Source organism: Neofelis nebulosa, chromosome 3 (genome assembly GCF_028018385.1).
Source record: "Neofelis nebulosa isolate mNeoNeb1 chromosome 3, mNeoNeb1.pri, whole genome shotgun sequence".
NCBI lineage: Eukaryota > Metazoa > Chordata > Mammalia > Carnivora > Felidae > Neofelis > Neofelis nebulosa.
In genome coordinates, this window is record NC_080784.1 from 206,834,109 (window position 1) to 206,854,192 (window position 20,084).

Consider the following 20,084-nt stretch of genomic DNA (forward strand, 5'->3'; position numbering starts at 1 on the left):
TATACACACTACTTGCATGCCCGTCAACACAGCCCAGAAGAGTTCCCTGAAGCGAGCAGTCCCATCGCTGCTCCCTGGACCTCAAAGCTTCCCCACGGGTCCAAGGACTCTGACCTGCTGGTGCCAAGCAACAGTGGAGGAAGCAGGAGAGGTCTGGTGCTGGGGCCCGTGACCCGCGAGCCATGACCAAGAAGGCAGAGGAGGCCCCCGGGAGCCGGTGGGGAGGCTGGTGGAGTGAGACACCAGCCGTGTGAGACAAAGGCAGCACCCAGGGTGCTCTCCTCCCAGAGCTGTTGCTCCAGCTTCAGCAAGGAAGGGCCGGGACCCTCCCTCCGTGCCTCCTTCCTCGGGTCTCCATCTGTGTCCTGCCCCTGCCAGTCCCCTCTCACCTCTGCCATCTCCTGCCTCCCGCCCACCCCATCCAGAGTTGTTTGCATTTTATAGATGAAGGAACTGGGGACTCACGGGGTGAACAGCTCTGGATCACACCCCCAAGGTGAGGTGCCGGCCCCCACCCCACGACCCGGGGTACAGTGAGCAGGGTCAGATCAGCTGAGCAGAGGAGACCCCCAGCCCTGGGATCACACAAACTTTCCACTGTCCTCTCAGGCCGGAGTGATCTGGACTCCACCAGCCTCCCCACCGGCTCCCGAGACCAGCCGCCCTCGAATCAGCTCAGACACCGTCCATCCTGGAGGCAAGCCTCCTTTGTCCCACGTCCATCTTGAGTTCGCCTCACCCCAAAAAGCCAGCTTCCTCATGGCTCCCATCAGTTCGTGCCCAGGTCCCCCAAGCGTGCTGCCTCCAGCTCTGCCTAGGGGCCCCAGCGCTGGGCTGTCCTCCTCCTCCTCGGCTGCAGCCACAGGCGGCCCTGGCTCTCAGGGACCCGCACGTCCTCTCAGCTCCCACCGCACATCCCTGGAGCTAAGAGGACATCTTCCACGTCCACAGGCACCCTACAGTCTCTGAGATGCACCCATTCCCACCTGTCCCCTGCTCTGCCTTACTCCGCCCACCCACCCCTGCACCTAGAGCAGCTGGCATAAATCCCACGTGTCTCCTCCAATCCCACAGTGCTTCCTTGTCAGGGCAGAGCCACCCTCCAGCCCCTCACTCCCATGTCTGCCTGCTACCCTGAGCCCACAACCCCTGGCCCAGAGGCAGGGAGGGCCCCAGGCCTGCAGCTGAGATGCTCCTACTCTTGTGGCCAGAGTTTGGAGCTGTAACGTCTGGCTCCAAACCCAAATTTTACCACGATCCAGCTGGGAGGTCTCGGGCAAGAAATGGTTCATGCAGAAACACCTGCTTTCCTTTCCTTTCCTATCAGGATGGTGCTGACCTCAGCGGTGGCCTGTGTTCCACAGGAGTCAATGGGTGTGAAAGGGTTGACAGGACAGACAGATCGTGCTCAGTGTCAGCTCCCCACACTTTCTCAGAGCAGGTCTCAGGCCTGGGTCTCTGGCACGGAGGCCCTGTCCCCCATCTGGAGGAGGCGGGGATGCATGAGGTGTGGTGGTGACCGCAGTCCTGGGCTACCCCGGGACCGTTTATCTTAAATTATTTTGAAATGATTATGTGAAATTCTTTATTTAAAAGTCATATATATCCCAGAGGTGGCCCTCACCCAGCCCCGGCTCCCCCTCTACGCCTTCCTTGTTGGGGGTGTGCAGGTCTCACCCCTCTGAGGACTTTCCGTGGAAGGCAGACTTCCAGGAAAGCCCTGTGTGTTGCCAAGGAAGCCGTCCAGCTCCCGGCACGGGGCCTGCCTCTGCCCGTGCTGCCGGCCCGTCCTAAGACCTCATCCTCTCCTCCAGGAGGAGCTTAGCCAGGACTCCTCCCCCAAGCTCAGGGCCTGGGTCTCCACAGCTCACTCCCAGTCCCTTTCCTCATCTCGTGCTGTGTCCGGGGAGGCCTGGGTCTCTGGCAAGGCCTTTAAACTGTGTCCCCCTTGTGACACCAAGTGACAAAGCAGATTTCTCAACTTGATTTTCTTCTTCACACGTGAGAAGTGAAACCTCTAGCTTAGACTCCTTCTGAAAGAGACATCGATTCCTTTCCCTGCTTGTATTAAAAGCGGCTTTCTGGGGCACCTGGGTGGCTCAGTCGGTGAAGCGTCCGACTTTGGCTCAGGTCATGATCTCACGGTTCGTGAGTTCAAGCCCCACATCTGGCTCCATGCTGACAGCTCGGAGCCTGGAGCCTGCTTCAGATCCTGTGTCTCCCTCTCTCTCTGCCCTGGCTCCCTGGCTCACTCTCTGTCTCTGTCTCTGTCTTTCAAAATAAACGAACATTTAAAAAAATTTTTAAAAAGCTGTTTTCATAAATTCAAGCTTTCTGCCAAAATTGGTCAGAGATGTATCAACGAGTTTCATTCCCATGGACGGCTCTTCCAACTTCTGCTCTGTCTCTTAGTTTATGGCTGGTACCCTTTGCTTCCTCTGAAGACAACTCCCCAAAAGATAAAGGCTCCCGAAATGGCATGGCACCGGGACACCAGGTTGAAGTCGGTCCCAGGCCGAGGACTACTGGCCATGTGCCCACCAGCAAGTCCACACAGCAACCCAACAGGACTGCGCTTGAAAGGGCTCCAACAGCCAGGCCTTGGCATCCAGCCATGACTGAGTGACACATGGGAGCCAGCCTCCAACAGAGGAAGGAACCTCTGCCTTCATAGACGGCGCCTGACCTGGCTCCTCCATGGGAACACAGAGGTTCACGGGACTCCTATGCCCTGCACTAAGCTGTGTTGAAGGGCTCCTGGTTGGCCAGGTGTCCAGCAGAATCTTTGGCCCTGCGCTATGCTGGGTCAAATTCCTGATCAGTAGAGGGTCTGGGAGACACATTCACTCCATGTTGAGCTGCCTCAGAGGGCTCTCAGACAGCCACGTGTCCTGTGCATGCATTCGCCCTGTGCTGAGTTGGGTCGGAGGGTTCCCTGTCAGCCATGTTTCCTGGGCACTCGTTCAACCTATACTGAGCCGGGTCAGAGGGCTCCGGCTGGCCAGGTGTCCTGTGGATGCATTCTACCTTTGCTGAGCTGGGTTGCAGGGTGCCTGGTCTGGGAGTCCTTGAGACTCATTTTCCCTGAACTGAGCTGTGTTGGAGGCTCCTGGCCAGCTGGGGGTCCCGGAGACTTGTTCTCCTTGGGCTGGGCTGGGTCAGAGGGCTCCCAGCCGGAGGATTCCTGATTAGCTGGACGTCAATGGGACTCTTCACCCTGTGCTGATCTGGGTGGTAGGTGTCGAGTCCCCTAGGGGACTCGTTCACCCTGTGCTGAGCCAGGTTGTGGCCTTGGAAGTCAAGAAGGGCTCTCCCTGGATGGGTGAGGGTCCCTTGTACTCTGATTTTCAGTGCCCTACTCCCAACTGCTGAATGACAACACGTAACTGAGCAATCTGGCCAGCCCCTTGTTGGGCTTGGGTCCAGGAGGTGCCAGGTGTAGGTATGTGGGACTGCAAGGCGGCATGAAGGTGGGCACCAGCCTTGAGGTGGAGCACAGAGTCCGTGAGAAGCCGGGGGCGGGACGAGTGGGCGGGGCCTCGCCATCAGCAGGGACAGGAACAGAGAAGCAAGGAGGAGCTAAGAGAAGCTGCAGGAAACGTGCCATCTCTCTATTCAGTGCGGCTTTGCAGGTGACTGGCTTTTCTAACAGCCAGGGTTTCACAACGCCTCCTCCTGATGTCGCCACAGCACCCTCCACAATCACCAGGGGTCTCTCACTGGGTCTTGTCTGGGAGGCCCAATTGCCAGGCAGCTTTCACCCAGGCCCTCCTTCCCTCATCACCTGGACGCCATCCTGGGTCCCCTACCAGCTGGACCAGCGCCCACGCTGGCCTTTTCTCCGGGCAGCACCACCCCCGGGCACGGGGTGTAGCAGGGACTTGCCCACGTGAAAATTAGTGAGAGGAAACCTCATTTAGAATGGAGTCGGGTGGCCAGCAGGGGGAGCTCTCAGCCCTACCGCTCCCGGTCAATTGCAGACCCAACAGGAAGGGACGCACCTTGCGGGTGGATTCCACCGTAGCTACCACTTTACAAGCTCAGCAGGAGGATGGAAGGTTTCCTCCTCCCCCAGCAACAATCCAGCCAATGAGAGACTGCCACAGCCCAGCCAGTGAGAGATCATCACATCTCAGCCAATGAGAGACTGCCACAGCCCAGCCAATGAGAAGGCACCACACTTCCAGCTCAGAGTTTGCTCCAATGAACTTTCTGTTTACAACAGCCCTCCTGCCCACTCCACCCTCCCTTCCTGATAAACGAGCCTCCTGAACCGTATCGTCGTGGCCCGTCTAGGGTTTTTCCTCCTAGAGTTGCTTGGCCTGTGTTGGCCTCTGCTGTTCCCGAATAAAGCCAGTCTTGCTGGGGAAATAGCTGGCAGTTTTGTTTTTGAAGTTAATGCCCAGGCGGGGCAGCTCGGAGTGTGTGAGAAGGGGCTGGACTGAGGTCCTCCCAGTTCTGGCCAAGGGGACCTGAAGGACACCTGCTGGTGGGGCAGGTGGTGTCCGCGGAAGTCTTCTTCACCCAGGGAAGGCGGCCGGTAGGAGGCGGTCCAAGCTCTTGCCCCGGCTGGGTGATTTCGTGATGCCTTCCCAGAGGAGCTGCTGCAAAGGCCTGCCCTGTGACCGGCTGCGCTCCGCACCCCTGCAGCCTTGTGACCTCCGACCCCTGTGGGCGAGGCACCTGCACTGAAGCCACTTCGGGCAGAGATTCCGTCACAGGAAGCCGAAGTCACCCTCGCGGGTCCGTTTCGGAACAACCTAAATATCTCACCCGAGTCTCCCCTCCCGTGGAGCCACGCACCCGTCCCACGGGGACCGGTTTTTGGCTTCCGCGGCCGCTGTGTTCCTGTGACTCCGGGCTGGGAAGAAGGGCCTCGTGGGATTTCTGAAGGGGTCGGGAGGTGATGCAGCAGCGCCTTGGCCGATGTGGAGGGCACATGTGATGGCCGGATCCCTCCGGGGCACCTCCAGGATGGAAACCTCCGGAAGGCCAGGGAGCAGAAAGGGGGACACAAAGCCCTAATCTTGTGGAGAATCCAGGCTTGTTTACATGAGAGAATTTCATTTTCCTTTTTCCCAGTCCCTACGGTGGCATTTTGTTCGTAGCGGATTCACCGATCCCCACCTGATCGGGGGTACACGCCGGCTGCACAGCCGCCCTGGGAAGGGGTCCCGGACACTTGTACCCCCCGCCCCCCACAGCTGCCGACCCAGGAGTGGGGCTCCTCACCTGCCCACGCTGACCCCTTCTCCGGCTCCCTCCGCGTCGACTGCGCAGACTCCCCAGACTCCCCAGTTCCCAGAGCTGCTCAGGGTCCTCAGGTGCCGGGGCCTCTGCCCGGGCCCCTCCGTCCCGGAGTGTCGGCTGCCGGGCGTCGCTTCCTCCGGGGTGCCCTCCCGCCCGCTAGCCGAGACCCCCTGACTTCACTGTCCCCCACGGTTGCCGTCGCGTCTGGGCCCGGTCGCCCTTCCCCATGACGCTGAGCTGCCCGAAGCGAGCGGCCGCGTTCGCGCTCCCGCCACCGGCAGCGCCCAGCAGAGGCCCTTTCCTCCGTGTGATCTCAGGCGGGCGCCGCGGCCACCACCCAAGCGGGGGACACGGGACGTGCAGCTGGCAGAGCCGCAGGGGACCCTCCTGAAGAGCACGGAGATCGCTCGGGCCCCTGCCGGCGCGTGGCCTCCCCGTTGTCACAGCCCCGAGGCGGGTACACCAGTAACACCGGACTCTCTCCGCCTCTGTCCTCGCCGGCGGCTGGAGGACATTCTCCCGCTTGGGACGTTCTCGGAGGTGTCGGGTGACAGAGCTTGCGTGCGGGTGGTGCCCCAGCCCGTCCGGTGTCCAGCGGGGGCTCGAGCCGCGCCCCCCTGGCCGCCCCCATCCCTGGCCGCTGGCTGGAGAAGCCCTCCCCCCCCCCCCCCCCCCCGCCGGAGAGGAACAGGTGGGGGTCCTGTGCTGCTGGAGCCCAGGGCGAGGTTGTCGGAAAGGCCGCAGGGGGAGGGGGCGGTGGTCAGGGTGGCTCAGTGGACGGACTGTGGGCACAGTCTGAGATGTACCTCAGGGGTCTGAGCCTGGTCCCGGAGGTCTTTTCCACAGCAAGGGGGACGGACATCAGGGGTTGGTAGGTGGTTCCCAGACGCTGCTGGTGTGGGTAGACCCCGAGAGAGACACGGGGTCACTGGGAAGACTGGGGCACAGCCGGGCCTGAGCAGAAGGCAGAAGAGGGGCCGCCCGGCCCGGCCACCTGAGGGTGTAGGCGGGGTTCTCCTTGGCATTACAGGCCTTCCTGTGTCTGGCCCGGAGGACGCCTGCTGCTCTTTGGGACCCTGCAGCCCTCCCAGCCGTGCACACTCCGGGTGCGTCACTGCCCTGTTCAGACGCCCCTCAGGGCCTCGCACGGTGACGAGAACACGTTTTCTCATGGGGGCCACTCCCTGGCCTCGAGCACCCGGCTGGTGAGCCAGGCGTGGGGACCCCCAGCCCCGGGCTCTGGGGCCCGTGCCCCACAGCCTCCCGGGAGTTCTGCGCGGGGCACTCGAGGAATGGGTGCGGATGTGCTGCCAGAAATGCCCGATGATCATCCGGAGAAGAAGGTGGGAAATTATCCGAGCAAACCTTGGAGCTGGGGGCGGGAGCAGAAATGGGAGGTAACCTGTTTCTAAGGACCTCACGGTGGCATGGGGACACCCAGAGGACAGAACGCTCCGAGGATGCCGCCTGGACACAGGCTCAGGTGAGGGAGGCTGTGTCATCTGCTGACGTCATCTGCTGGCTGTGACCCGCCCCCCCCCCCTCGCGTTGACAAGGTGAAGGAAGGACCCTCTGCCTGAAGAAAGGGGGTGGGAACAGGTCCCACCCACACGGTGCCACAGCCCCGGCCTTCCTCTTCCTCTGCTGGTGCCAGGCCCCGTGTTCCTGTGATCCGGGGCCCTTCCCCTGTCGCTGCGTCCCTTCCAGCACCTTCTCTTCGTGTCTCTCCGGGCGGCGGTCACCACCTGGAGCTGCTTGGTAGTTGGTTTGGCTCCCTTGTCTGTGCCCCTGGCTGGTCAGGTCGGGGAGCAGGGCTTTGCCCGCCCTGTTCACCTACGTGCTCAGCGCCTGGAGCCGTCCATACGATGGATGCCAAAAACTAATTCCTAATGAATGAATTGTCGCTTCACGTTCAGCCTAAGAAGCTGCTAGAGACCGAAGTTTCACGGCCTGCAAACGAACGCTGATCCCGCTGACCACAGGCTTCCGACCTGGATGCTGGCCGCGGCGTGAGAGCGGTGTTCCCACGTGCTGGGGGCCGGACTGCTGTGGCCGCCCACGTGGCCATCCAGGGGACACCTCGTCCCCGCACACACGGATTCTGGCAGATTACCCACATGCTCTCTGAAAGGTCGAGAAAGGGGCAGTCGGACAGAAGGAAACCGAATCCGGGCCCACGAAGCAGTGGTGAGCAGAGAAGTCACTGAAGTTTGCGGTCGAGTTTAGGGCACATGGGTGACTTGGAGGGTTTTAAAAGTAAGGTTTTCGAACAGCCATCTATAACTTTAACGGTCACGATTTTGGCTTAACCACTATCCTGAGGGATCCCACACAGAAGGGGCCCAACGGCGGCGGAGCCCTTTCTTGACCCCTGCGGTGGCGAGGTGCCCGGAGGTCGGGGTGCCCACCAGCGTGCCCCCTAGACCTCTCCACACCCCTGTTCGCAGGCTGGGGGTCTGCAGCCTGTCCGCCAGCTCTGACGGGAGCTCTGGGGGGGAGACGGGCGAGCTGTGGAAGCTAGAAGCCTCTGGCACGTCTCACCTCAAACCGAGGGTGCGGGACTGGACTCTGTCCCACAGTCTGTGGACATTATAACTCCCGGGGTCTCAGCGACCTTATGGGAGACAGGGTCATCGCAGCTGTAATTAGTCAAGGTAGGGTCCCGCTGGTACAGGGCGGGCCGTGACCCAGCGTGGCTGGTGTCCTTAAGAGAAGGTGAGACGCAGGAGGCCCGGCCCTGGGCCTCAGATCCGGGCCTGGGGGGCACTCTGCCTCCAGCGGGGTCTGAGGGGACCCTTGGGTGCTTGCGGTGGGGTGGGGACTGGGGGGGGCGCGCTTTGAAAGGCAGAGCACCAGAAACTCGCCAGGCTCTGGGAAGAGGTCCTCCCCACCTCGGGCTGCCGTGGCCCGATGTCCTGTGTGCGGTTTTCCTTATGTAGACTGCCCCAAACATCTCCGCTGAGCTGTTTCGATTTGTCCTGCTGGGGGAGACAGCAAATCGTTGTCGTCGTGATGGTTCAAGGTTCACGGTCATAGTCTGTCCGCCCCCCAGGGGTCTGCCACACTTTGACCCCCGCCATGTGGGTGCCCGCCAAATTGTGTTTCCAGAGACCGTGCTGGGGAGCTCTCACCTCCCAAACTCCTGCCACGGGGCAGTGGGGGGAGGAGGAAGAGGAGGAAGGGGTGGGGGACGGGCCGGGGGCGGGGGAGCGGCGACCCTGGGGGCTTGGCTCTGGCCTCCATCCATTTCTTGCTGGGCTGTCTGTCCTGGACTCCAGCCACCCTTCGTGGGTCAAGATTCGATGCGCAATGACTGAGGGGTGCCGCCAGAGGTCCCCCGTGCTCCCCTCCCCCACGTTGCCCGCGGCCCCGGAGGGCCCTGGGGGAGCTGGACCCAGAGGACCCCCACAGGCACTGGGTGAGGTGAAGGCATCCAGTGCCCTGCCCTTGCTGCTGGGTCCCGCTGGGTCACCTTGGGTGGCTGGTTCTCATCCTCCGACAAAGGCCTGAGCCTCTCTCTGTCCAGGCAGCCGTCCCTCCAGCCATGGGCACCCCCACCCCCACCCCCCGCCATCGCCGGCCCTGTAAGCTGTGCGTTGAAGGTCATTTATCATTGGAAAGTGATCAGTGATAATAGGCCAGGTTATGTTGTGGTCACCAAAGCCCCGGCGGCCGTGGCTCAAAACCACAGGCCGGGCGTCTTGCTGTTATGCCCGTATGCCCTCACCACCGTCCTGGGTGAGCATGAGATTTTAATGCCCACCTAGCGAAACGACTCTCCAGCATGGAGGGCCAGCATCCTGTCTGTCACCACTGCACATACTTACAGCATGTGACAGTATTGCCACAGACTCAGGGACCTGAAACAACACCTATTTTGGCACGTGATTCTGACGGTTTCTGTGGGTCAGGAGTGGCCCGGCCGCGTCCCCCTCGGAGGACAGACTGGAAAGGACCCACTTCCAAGCTCACCCGGTGGTCGTGACAGCATCCTGCCCCGGCTAGACCGAGGGCCTGTCTCTTGCTGGCCATCGTCTGGAGGCCACCCTTGGCGACCTGCCACATGCAGGGGGGAGAGTCGCTTCGCTAGGTGGGCATTAAAATCTCATTACGATAATTGTGGAAATGGCATCCCATCGAGTTTGCGTGTTCTGCTGGTTCACGCACATCGCAAGCTCGCCCTCGTGCTCAGGGAGGGGGGCGTGCGTGGGCACGGGAGGTGGGGACATGCGGTGTGGCAGCCCCGGTCTGGCACCGCCACAGCGAGTGGCCCCGGGACCGCCTCGGTGGAAGAGGGTGCTGGGGCAGCTGCGCCGGCGGCTCTGTGTTGTGCCTCCGAAGCGACACGTCACCCGCGTCCAGCTCTCCGGCCAGGACTTCTCTCTCGGGCCGGCCCGGACACAAGGAGTTTGTGGAAGCGTAATCCTCCGTGCGATGGAAAGCAGGGAGAGATGGAAGGCAAATTTGTGGTTGTCAGGGTCTGAGGGGAGGGGAAAAAGGGGAGGGGCTGCCCTATAGGATGGGGTTTCTTTTGGGGGTGACGGAGATGGTCTAGAATTGCCTAGTGCTGATGTTGCACGACACAGTGGATATCTACGTCTACGTCTATATCTGCATCTGTGCCCATGTTCGTATCTATATTGCCTACATCTACATCTGTATCTATATCTATCTGTATCTGTATCTGTATCTGTATCTGTATCTGTATCTGTATACTGGAAGCCACCGAACCGTACACTTTAAAATGGTTAAATTTGATGTTATGTCAATTTTGCCCCAATGAAAAAACAGCGTGCCAAGGAAAAGTGAGAATTTCCAGCAAGAAGAGGAGGGGGGACCATAGCCCCGCACATACCTTCATTTAGACTTCTAGCCTCCAAACGAGTGAGGCCCCATTCTGTTGCTTCGAGCCATCTAGTCTGTGGTACTTTGTTTACAGTGGCCTTAGTAAACAAATACATGTATAATCCTAATTTAAAAGAAAAAAAAATAGTGTGCACTAGATTTTATCAAGTAATGTTTCTTGTATACGTTGTGATGATTCTGTGGACAAGTTCCACCGATAATGTGTTAAATGTTCATTTGTCTTCCTTTTTTCTTTTTTTAAATGTTTATTATTCTTGAGAAAGAGAGAGAGAGAGAGAGCGCGCATGAGCAGAAAGGGGCAGAGAGAGAGGAGGACCATCTGAAGCAGGCTCTGTGTGGACAGCAGTGAGCCCACCACGGGGCTTGAACTCACAAACCGTGCGATCATAACCTGAGCTAAAATCAGACACTCAACCGGCTGAGCCCCCCAGGTGCCCCGAATCGTGTTTTCTGATGATTCCTGGAATAAGCCTAATTTGGCATAATTACTATTTTTGTGCATGTTGATGGATTCCGTTTGCTCATATTATATAACTTTGTATTTCTGTTTCTAAATATATTAGGCTACACGTTTTTTTAATGTTTTTTTTTAACGTTTGTTTATTTTTGAGGCAGAGAGAGACAGAGCATGAACGGGGGAGGGTCAGAGAGAGGGAGACACAGAATCGGAAACAGGCTCCAGGCTCTGAGCCATCAGCCCAGAGCCTGACACGGGGCTCGAATTCACGCGAGATCACGCGAGATCGTGACGTGAGCCGCAGTCGGCAGCTTAACCGACTGCGCCACCCAGGCGCCCCTTAAGTTTTTTTTTTTTTAATGTTTATTTATTTTTGAGGCAGAGAGAGACAGAGCATGAACGGGGGAGGGGCAGAGAGAGAGGGAGACACAGAATCGGAAGCAGGCTCCAGGCTCTGAGCCGTCAGCACAGAGCCCGACGCGGGGCTCGAACTCACGGACCGCGAGGTCGTGACCGGAGCCGAAGTCCAACGCTTCAGCGATGGAGCCACCCAGGCGCCCCGATAAGTTTAATTTTTAATAAAATATTGCTTATTTTACTTAAGCTTTGAATTTATTGACAAAAATCGGCTATAATCTTGTTTTTTAATTTAAAATCTCTGTTCCATCTGTGGTTGTGTCACCGATACTGTTCAGTGGCGAGTTCTTCCCCCGTGTCTCCTTCAGTCTTGCCACGTCGTGACCCTTCTAGCTTATTTGTGACGATTACCTGTTGCTGGGCAGCACAGGACATCACAGCCCAGCGGCCCGAACGGCGAACACGTGTTAGCTGGCACTTTCTGCGCAGCCTGATCCGGTGCCTTTTCTTGGGTCTTGGAGGCCGTGCAGCGGTGGCTGGGATGCAGCGTCGGGCCGGCCGGGGCGGGGTCCGCCTCCAAGCTCATTCACACGGCCAGCCGCCCCCCCACCCCCACCCCGGTTCTGCCACGCGGGCTTCTGCACGGGGCAGCTTACGGCGTGCCAGCCGGTGTCCCCAGAGCAGGGAGGACGCAGAAGCCACAGTGACCTTCTTGTCGCCCACTCTCGGCAGGGGCGTCCCGTCACTTCTGCTGTGTCTTGTTCTTTGGAAGGGCCGGCCAGCCCCGCGCCGGCTCTGGAAGGGCCGTCCTGGCGAGCGGGCGCCCGCAGGCGGGGTTAGAAGCTTCCTGCCGCACAGTCGTTGCAGGGAGCCAGCTGGGACAATGTTCGATCCGCCTCACGTCCGCTCTTGTTTCCAGTTCTCAATCCCACAGGTCACTGCTTTATCGTTCGCCGTGCTCCCCGGGTCTCCCTCTAGCCCTTCTCTGCCTTTGCTTCCTCGTGCCCACGCTTTCCGGATAGGGACTGCCTCCAAGGTCGAGGGAAGCTGCACCCTAAAGAGGCGTGGTCTTTCTTCGTGGCGGGGTTCTCCCTGTCTTAAGGCCCCACTCTGATTCGTTCCCTGAACCATCAGTCACATGTTACTTTACGGTTTTACATTTCCAAATGTTTGGTGATTGTTTCTCCGTACTATTGTCGTTGCGTCCCCTTGGGTGTTCTGTTGCGATTTGGCTTTGTGGCCCTGCGGTGCGTCCCTTGCTGGTAAACATCCCACGTGCGCTTGAAGGTAAGGGATCCTGTGGTTGCGCGTCTTGCTCGTGACCGTGTCCCCCGGGTTTTTGTGAGCGGGTTAATTCTAGGCCTGGTCCATCGTCACCGTCCCTTCTGACCGCAGAGCTGATGGTTCTGGGGCTCTGCCGATGTCCGCCTTACGTATTCTCAAGCCGTGTGTTTGCTACCTGCGAGTTCAGAGTCATTCAACCCCCCCAGCGACCCGCTTCAGCGTGCCCGGCGTGCTCTCCGCGCATGACCACAGTCTTCGGGTGGATTCCAGCTGCGCCGATAACGTGGGAACGGTTTTCTTGTGGTTCACACTTGCGGATACGTCTCCTTCCTTATTGCTTTGACTCTGCCCTTAGAATCAGGACACAGCTGCATTTTGTTTCTTCACCCAGTTTGATAAGCGATCGTTAAAAACTGGCTAGTTTCAATCCGTGGCACTTTACTGGGATGATGGTTACGGTTTGAGCTTTTCCCCATTTTAGTTTTTCTCTTTACCATACTTCATCCTTGCCTTTTTTCTCTCTTCCCGACTCCTATGAGATCGATCAGTGTTTTCCTTGCCCCCCACCACGGACTTGGAAGCTCTCAGTATTCTTTCAGTGGCTGACTTCACTCTTCGAACACACATATCTGGGGGCACCTGGGGGCTCAGTCGGTTGAGCCTCCAACTTCAGCTCGGAGATCATGATCTCACAGCTCGTGGGTTCAAGCCCCCAATCGGGCTCTGTGCTGACACCTCAGGGCCTGGAGCCTGCTTCCGATTGTGTGTCTCCCTCTCCTCTGCCCTCCCCCGCTCACACTCTGTCTCTGTGTCTCAAAAATGAATAAAACGTTAACAAATTTTTTTTAAACGCACGTACTTAAGGGCAGGGATGTACCCGGCACCACTGGCCTCCGCTGAGTAGTGCAAGGCCCCGCGCCACTCTGCTTTCCTGCCACCTCGTCTGCCCGCTACCTCGGCTCCGCTGGGTTTGTTCCTTGACCGCTTGTGTCACTGTTACTATTTAACACGGGCAGTCCTCTTCGTTGCTTCTCGCACCTTCTCCCTCAGCCCCTTGTTTCCTCCTGAAGCGCTTCCTCAAGGAGAGACTCCAACGTGGACGTGATGCTGGTAACGTTTAGTCTCGTGTGTTTGAAGGTGGCTTTGTTACGGCCCCCACTGGGGAGTGACGGTGTGTGGGATCGGGCGGATGCCTGACCCTCCCTCCTCGTGTGAGCCCCCGGTGCCTGCCCGGGAGGGGGACCTACACCCGCCACTTCCCCGACCGCGCCTCCCGTCTTGCTAGAAGATTCCCTGTAGCCTTTCTGGCTCGTGTCCTCTGATGAGGCCATTTGCCGCCTGGGAGAGGCCCACGAGGCACCAGAGCACGGGGCCTCCGCCTCGCGGTCGGGGGGAACCGAGACCCCCCGGGCGAGCCTTCGGATGAGGACGCAGACCCAGCGCCGTGACTGCGGCCGTGTGACAGACAGTGGGGCAGAGGGCCCGGCTGAGCCACGCCTGGGTTCTGACCCGCAGAAGCTGTGAGGACCAAAGTGTTTTGCTTTGAGCTGCTGAGTCTTGGGGTAACTTTTTACACCAAAACAGATAATAACGTCCTAAGGTAATAGTTATTTTATCTTGAGACTTCGAAAAAAAGCAGAGCTACCACTATTGTTTGACTTTTACCACCGTCACCAACAAGTCAGCTGTCGTCATGACTGCTTTCGAGGTGATTCAGGGCTTTCTTTTCCTCTTGTGTATTCTATGGTTTCACCCTCAAATGTAGAAACGCAGGTTTGGGTTTTTTCCGGCTTAACACTCATAGTATTCCTGAATCTGAGGACTCGAGTCGTTCTCGTGACCACTGCTTTCTCCTCCGAATGTCGGTCCCCTCCCCTGGAATTCCACCTGCCGTCATTCCCCTGTCCTCTCACTCCATCGGCCCTTTCACCGTGTTAACCGTGGTAGCTGATGCCCGCTTGTCGGACTCACTCTGGGTCATTCTTTGCCGGGCGGCCTGCTGTTTGTGTATCTGACGCCCCCGTGGTGGCTCCTTCTTGCTGTGATTCGCACTCCCAGAGGTGAACTCGTCTTTTACCGGCAGGAACCACGTGGGCTGGGTCAAGAGCTTGTCCCCCGTGGCGATCGTGCATTTCTTCTGCCCTGGTCCCCGTGGGCATCACTGGCCCCGGTCCGGGTTTTATGTCCCTTCATCCACTGCGGGGGTGACAGGGCCTGGACTGCGACGGCTCCACAGGGCAGGATCTACACTGCGTGAGGCTCTGGGCCCTGGCTGTGTCACAGCTGCCCGGGCCCGCAGGCCTCCTTAGTGCCCTGTCCCTGCGAGTAAGGTCTCCTTGTTCACGTCCCTCCCAAGAGGTGGAGTGTGCTGTGCAGCCCTGGCCTTGGATGGGCCCGGGAGGCCTCTCTCTCCTCCCCTGGGTGGGTGTTGAACCCCTCCCGGGCCTCCGCCCTTCAGCGCCCTGCTCTGCTCTGTCCCCGTAACACTCCCAACCTTCTTGTGAGCTCAGCTCCACAGGAAAAGGCTGCCGTTTCGTTCTTTATTTTTTTTTTTAACGTTTATTTATTTTTGAAAGAGAGACACAGTGAGTGTGGGAGGGACAGAGAGAGAGGGAGACACAGAATCTGAAACAGGCTCCAGGCTCCGAACTGTCAGCACAGAGCCCGAGATGGGGCTCGGACCCACGAATTACGAGATCACGACCTGAGCCGAAGTCGGACGCTGCACCGACTGAGCCACCTGTCGCCGCAAGGCTGCTGTTTCCATCTCGTACTTGCAAGTTCTGGGGGGGCGGGGGGGGGGCGTCTTGGGTTATGCCAGAGGTGGAAGTCTACTTCTGAATATCTGCTCTTCCCCCTGCATCGGTCTTCCGTGGCTACCGTGAGGACGCCCCACAAACCGGTGGCTTTATTAAAACAGAAACCTATCGCCTCTTGGTTCGTGATGCCAGAAGTCCAAGATCAATCTGTTGGCAAGGTGTTTCCTTTTGGAGGCTCTAAGGATCTGGTCCCTGCCTCTCCCCTCGCACACGGGGCTTTGCTGACAATCTTTGGTGTCCTTTGGCTTGTAGATATGTCCGTCTACACGTGACACTGTCTATGTTTCTGTCTCAAGGCCTCTGTCCTCCTTAGAAGGACACCAGTCGTTGAAGTAGGCCCACCCAAAGGATCTCATTTTAACTCGACATCTGCAAAGACCCTGTTTCTAAATAAGGTCATGTTCCGAGATCCTGGGGGCTAGGCCTCCAATGAATGCATTTGAGGGGGACACAATTTAGCCCATTGACATCCTCTCTTACCTAAAACTCAGTGAATGACTCATAAGGTGTGACCTGTCTCAGGAGGGGCTCTGGACCGGCTGGGACACTTTCTCCCTGAACATGTGAGGCCACACCCTGTGCTAACTGGTGGGGGAAGCTGGGTGCAGGGGGCTTTCTGGGGCCAGGACCTCCGTGCCTTCCTCGGTCCGGCACACCGGGCAAGGAGGCAGCCTTCAGTCACCGTGACTTGTCTCGCCAGGTCCTCGCGAGCCTGCCAGACAGGTGACCCTTCGTTCCCACTTGCCGACGGAGGAGGCTGGGACCGGAGTGGTAAAGCAGCAGGGCGGACAGGCGAGCCCCCAGTGAGGACAGGCGAGCCCCCAGTGCCTCTCGCCCTCCTTAACCCGCTGCAGGTGGACACTCGTGTCCCCCATCTTGCGGCTGAAAACCCAAGTCTCTCAGAAGTGCCGTGACTCGCGTGGCGGCTGTGGTGTCTGGGTGGCGGGTGCTGCAGGTTTCACCCGCCGGCGATGTCTTTATCCCACCGCTTGAACCGTGCGCACTGGCCAGCGGCCCGGCCCCGCTTCGTTCCAACTTTGCCGGGTGTCTGTAGACCAGAACGCGGTGCTCCGGTGTTATCGGCGAGCACACGGGCCCTGGGGGAGGCGTGGCTGCCCCTCGGCCTCCACGCCGGGGTCGCGGATGCCAGCGGGAGCAGCGGACGCCCCGGCCTTCCCGGTTACGGCAGGTGTGGACGCCTGAGGTGGGGTTTTGCTTCCGCACGTGGCTGCCACGAGAGACTGTCACGGGTGTTTAAGTGGGATTCAAGGCCATGAACACGGAGCCTCACGAAGAAGCAGTTACTCATCTAAATGTCAGAGGTTCTTCGTGGACGTGGTTCCCCCCCAGGAGCAGGTCCTCCCATGGGGTCTGGGGCTGGCACTGTCACGCCCAGAGCCTGGGACCCAGGAGCTCCGGGGACACTTGGGTCCTTTGCAGAGCAGTGGGCACTGAGTGCCTGCCACGTGCAGGCCCAGGACGGGCCCCGGGCACACGAGCAGGCAAGCAGGCCCGGAGCCTCCGGCCGGAAGGTGGGGTGGAGGCGGAGGGAAGAGAGGCGGGCGGGCCTCCGTAGATCCAGTAACAGTGACAGGAGGCTCAGGGCCCGTGGGTCGGGGGTTGGGTCCACAGAGGAGCCAGGATAAGGCACCGAGAAGGCCTCCACGGGGAGACCATGGAGGGGGTGCCAGGGCAGATGCTGGAGCTCTGGGCCACCCTCACTTTCAGCTGCAGCTGTGAAACTCCCTGACTTTCTGCTCCAGCTATGAAACGAAGGTGGGGGTGAAACAGCCCCTAGACGGACGCCCTAATTCTGGCCCGAGACCCGCTGGCTTTCGGTAGCCCGCTGCCGGTGTCCACGGTCCAACTCCCGAGTGTCTTAGACAGCCCTATCCCATTCAGCAAGTCCGAGCCAGGGCTGTGGTTGGCTCCCTGGCGACCCCGCCCGCCCTCACCGTCCCGGTAGAGGTCGGCCGACTCCCGCTGCGCAGGACGGGGTGGTCAGGACCGCCTCTGTCCCAGACCCTCAGCCCAGCCTCAAGTTCTTCAGGTTCCCGCCCCCACCCGCGTCACCCCTTCCACCATCAGGAATAGAACCCAAGGCCCCAACCCTCCCCCCACGTCAGGACTTTGCATTCGTTGCTCCCTTTCTGGACTATTCTTCGCCCAGATCTCTGTAGGACTGCCTCTTTCCCCATCAGGGCTCCACCCCTCTCCCCTCCACGACTCCACCCATGTGATGCCTACAGGGCCTCCTTCTGGGCCCTGAGACCCAGAGCCGGTGGCCCAGCCTCGCCGGCCGTGGAAACAGGAAGCCAGCAGGCACGCCTTCGTGTCTTGAGAGCCATCAGAGTCGCCGGAAGGTGCATCCTAAGGCCTCTTCTCAACGCCCTCGGGAGAGGCTGGTCTTTCCCGGGGGGCCTGCGATGTGTTCTCAAGAACCACCGAGTAAATGCCGAGCGAGCGTCCCAGGGCAGGGGGTGGGAGTCGCAGACCTGCTTCACGTCCGCACTGTTGTATAAATCATGCAGGCAGGTGTCTGCGCAGTGTCTCAGAGGACCCGGAACAACTAAAAGACAAAGGGTCTTTTATTGTGCATCGAGACAAAAGCAAAATAGGGACTTCTGCCATTAGAACGTTCTCGAATTCCTAAGGACAGAAGCCCGGGCTGCAAGGCTAATATCTCCAGTGAGCCGGCCAGGCGGGTGTGCTCCCTTTCCCGAAGGAGAAACATGCTCCAGTCTTCCTGGGCTCACGGCTGTCTTCCGCGGTTGGCAAAGTTTGGGTTGGCTTCCACAAAAGCAGAACTGACTTACCAGGTTACTTTGGGTGCAAACCCAGCTCTGAAGAGCAAAGAGGTGGGGCCCCTCCTATCTTGTCCTTCCAGGTGGTGAGTTTTCCTGGGAGGGGCAGCTTCACCTGGAGGGGACAGTTGAGCTGGGCAAGGCAGGGTGGGCGGCGCTGTCCTAAATGTCAGGGCCCACCCTGTGGGCCGTGGTGGACACACCCAGGGTGGGAATGAGCTTCTGTGGGGCCATCTCATCTGCCCACCCCAGGCCCTTGTCTGCAGGCCAGTTCGGGGCCTTCAGGGCCACGTGCAAAGGTGGGGAGGGGATGGTGAGGGGGAGTGGAGGGCATCAGCGCGGCGGGCTCCCAGAGGCGGGAACCTGCGGCCTTGGTGCCTCTGGCCAGTCCTGAAGATGGGCAGAGGCACCAAGGTATAGGCAAGTTCAGAAGAGTGCATCAGTTTTTCCCACATCTCCATTGAGCAGGTTCCCACCTCGAATACGTGGGAGAAGGTGAGCAGAAACCCTGTCCCCAGGGAGAAAGCCCAGACAGAAAGGCAACTTCTGTAATAGGCATGAGGATAAAGACAGAAGAGCAGGGGAAGGCAGCAGAAATAGCACATGCAAAGGTCCTGTGGCCAATGGGAAGACGTGTGGCTGGAACGTGGTAGGCAGGGAGGGACTCCTGGCTGGAGGATGGAGGGAGGTTAGAGGAAGGCTAGGTGGCCCAGGCCTCAGGCTCTCTGACTGTGGAAAGCAGCTTGCACCTCCTGTTGGTGCAACGAGAAGCCACAAAGAGACTTAAGTAGGGGGACGACAGCATCTGATTTACATGCTACGGTCACTCTCAGGGAAGAAGTCATGCTGTGACCCCGTTTGGGGCGATTGTGAGGTGGAGGGGTGGGCCGTCAAGAGTACCTGAGTACATGTTACATGAGTAAGCACTGTGTGCAAGGGGGAGAGGCGTGGGGGTGAGACATGCGCCCAGGTCTGCAGTTCTTATCTTTGCCTTGTGACTCAATTTGCATCTGCGTTTAGAAGAGGTTCTCTGAGACGTTTGCTAAATGTGCCCTTATATCCTGCGCTTTCATTTCCCCTGCACGATCTAATTAATCCAATTTGGGAGGTGTTTTCATAGGTGAGTACTAAGTGAGGGCTTAAAAGCATTTGTTTTGCAAATAGATACCCAGTTCCCTGTTACTCTTTATTGAACCCACCCACACTTTCTCACCAGTTTGTGAATTTTGAAAACAACACGATTCATAACAGGATTTTTCAGGATTGCCCACCACGGCCCAGTGAGCCGTACCAAGAGCTCAGTGCTAGCTCTGTAGCTGTCGTGTTACTGTTTTGTACCTAAGAGGACAGTCATGTTGCCTATCCTCACTGCCACCCGAGAACGTTCCAGCTCCCGGGACCAGGGGCTCCCAGGGGCTCTCAGGTCCTTTCCCATCACCTGATCACCTCACCCATGGGGCCTGGCCAAGCCCACCCCAGGGGAGCCCTGGTGACCCTCCCACCAGTGCCTCTCTGGAACGAAGCATAGGTTGCTCCGTCAGGGGCCGGGGACCCTGCTTCAGCCACGTGTGGCCACCTCCCAGGGACCACCAGGCTTAGGGAAGTCCCTGCTCAGGCTTCTTGATGCCGACTTCTGGTTGCTGCGCTTCTCTGCAGGATCAGGAAACTATTCCCGGGTGCCTCCCACCCATGCTTCACCCCACCATGGGTGCACCTCCTCCTTGGTCCCAGGAACCCAAACGTAAGACCAAGTTTGCCCAGAGAAATCCTCTGGGATCCCTGCCACAGCCTCCTGTGACCCTTCAGCCACCCAGAGCCACTGCGCACCTGCGGTGCCTCCTTGCAGTGGCCCAAGAATATTTAAACGATCCCGGCCTAGGAGCGCTCGTGGTGTGAGGTAGGTGCAGGTCACACACTGGTCCCGGGGTGCGGGTGCAGGGCAGATGCGGCCTGGCACTCGGTTGGGTGCTGAGCAGGTGCGGCCTGCCAGTAAAGGTCCAGTGGGTGTGGAGCAGATGGCACACGGCGAACGTGTGTGCGGAGAAAGTGTGTAGATGGGTGCTTGTGCGGGTGTGCCGATGCGAGTCACGTGCCTGTGCGGGACAGGTGTGTGTATGTGTGCGCGCGCGGGTGCAGGGCAGGTGGGGGCCTGGTGGAGGCCTAGCAGGTGCACGTATGGGTGCGGGGCAGAGATGTGTTGCTGTGTGTGTGTGTGTGTGTGTGTGTGTGTGTGTGCGCGCGCGTGTG

At 59.1% G+C, this 20,084-nt stretch overlaps 1 long non-coding RNA gene across 1 annotated transcript; it reads left to right on the forward strand.

Moving 5' to 3' along the window:
• Positions 1-6,186: 6,186 nt before the first annotated feature.
• Positions 6,187-10,254, forward strand: LOC131507924 (uncharacterized). The gene is made up of 2 exons (XR_009259824.1): positions 6,187-7,437; positions 10,042-10,254. It is a non-coding gene; the product is annotated as an uncharacterized LOC131507924 (long non-coding RNA).
• Positions 10,255-20,084: the final 9,830 nt, after the last annotated feature.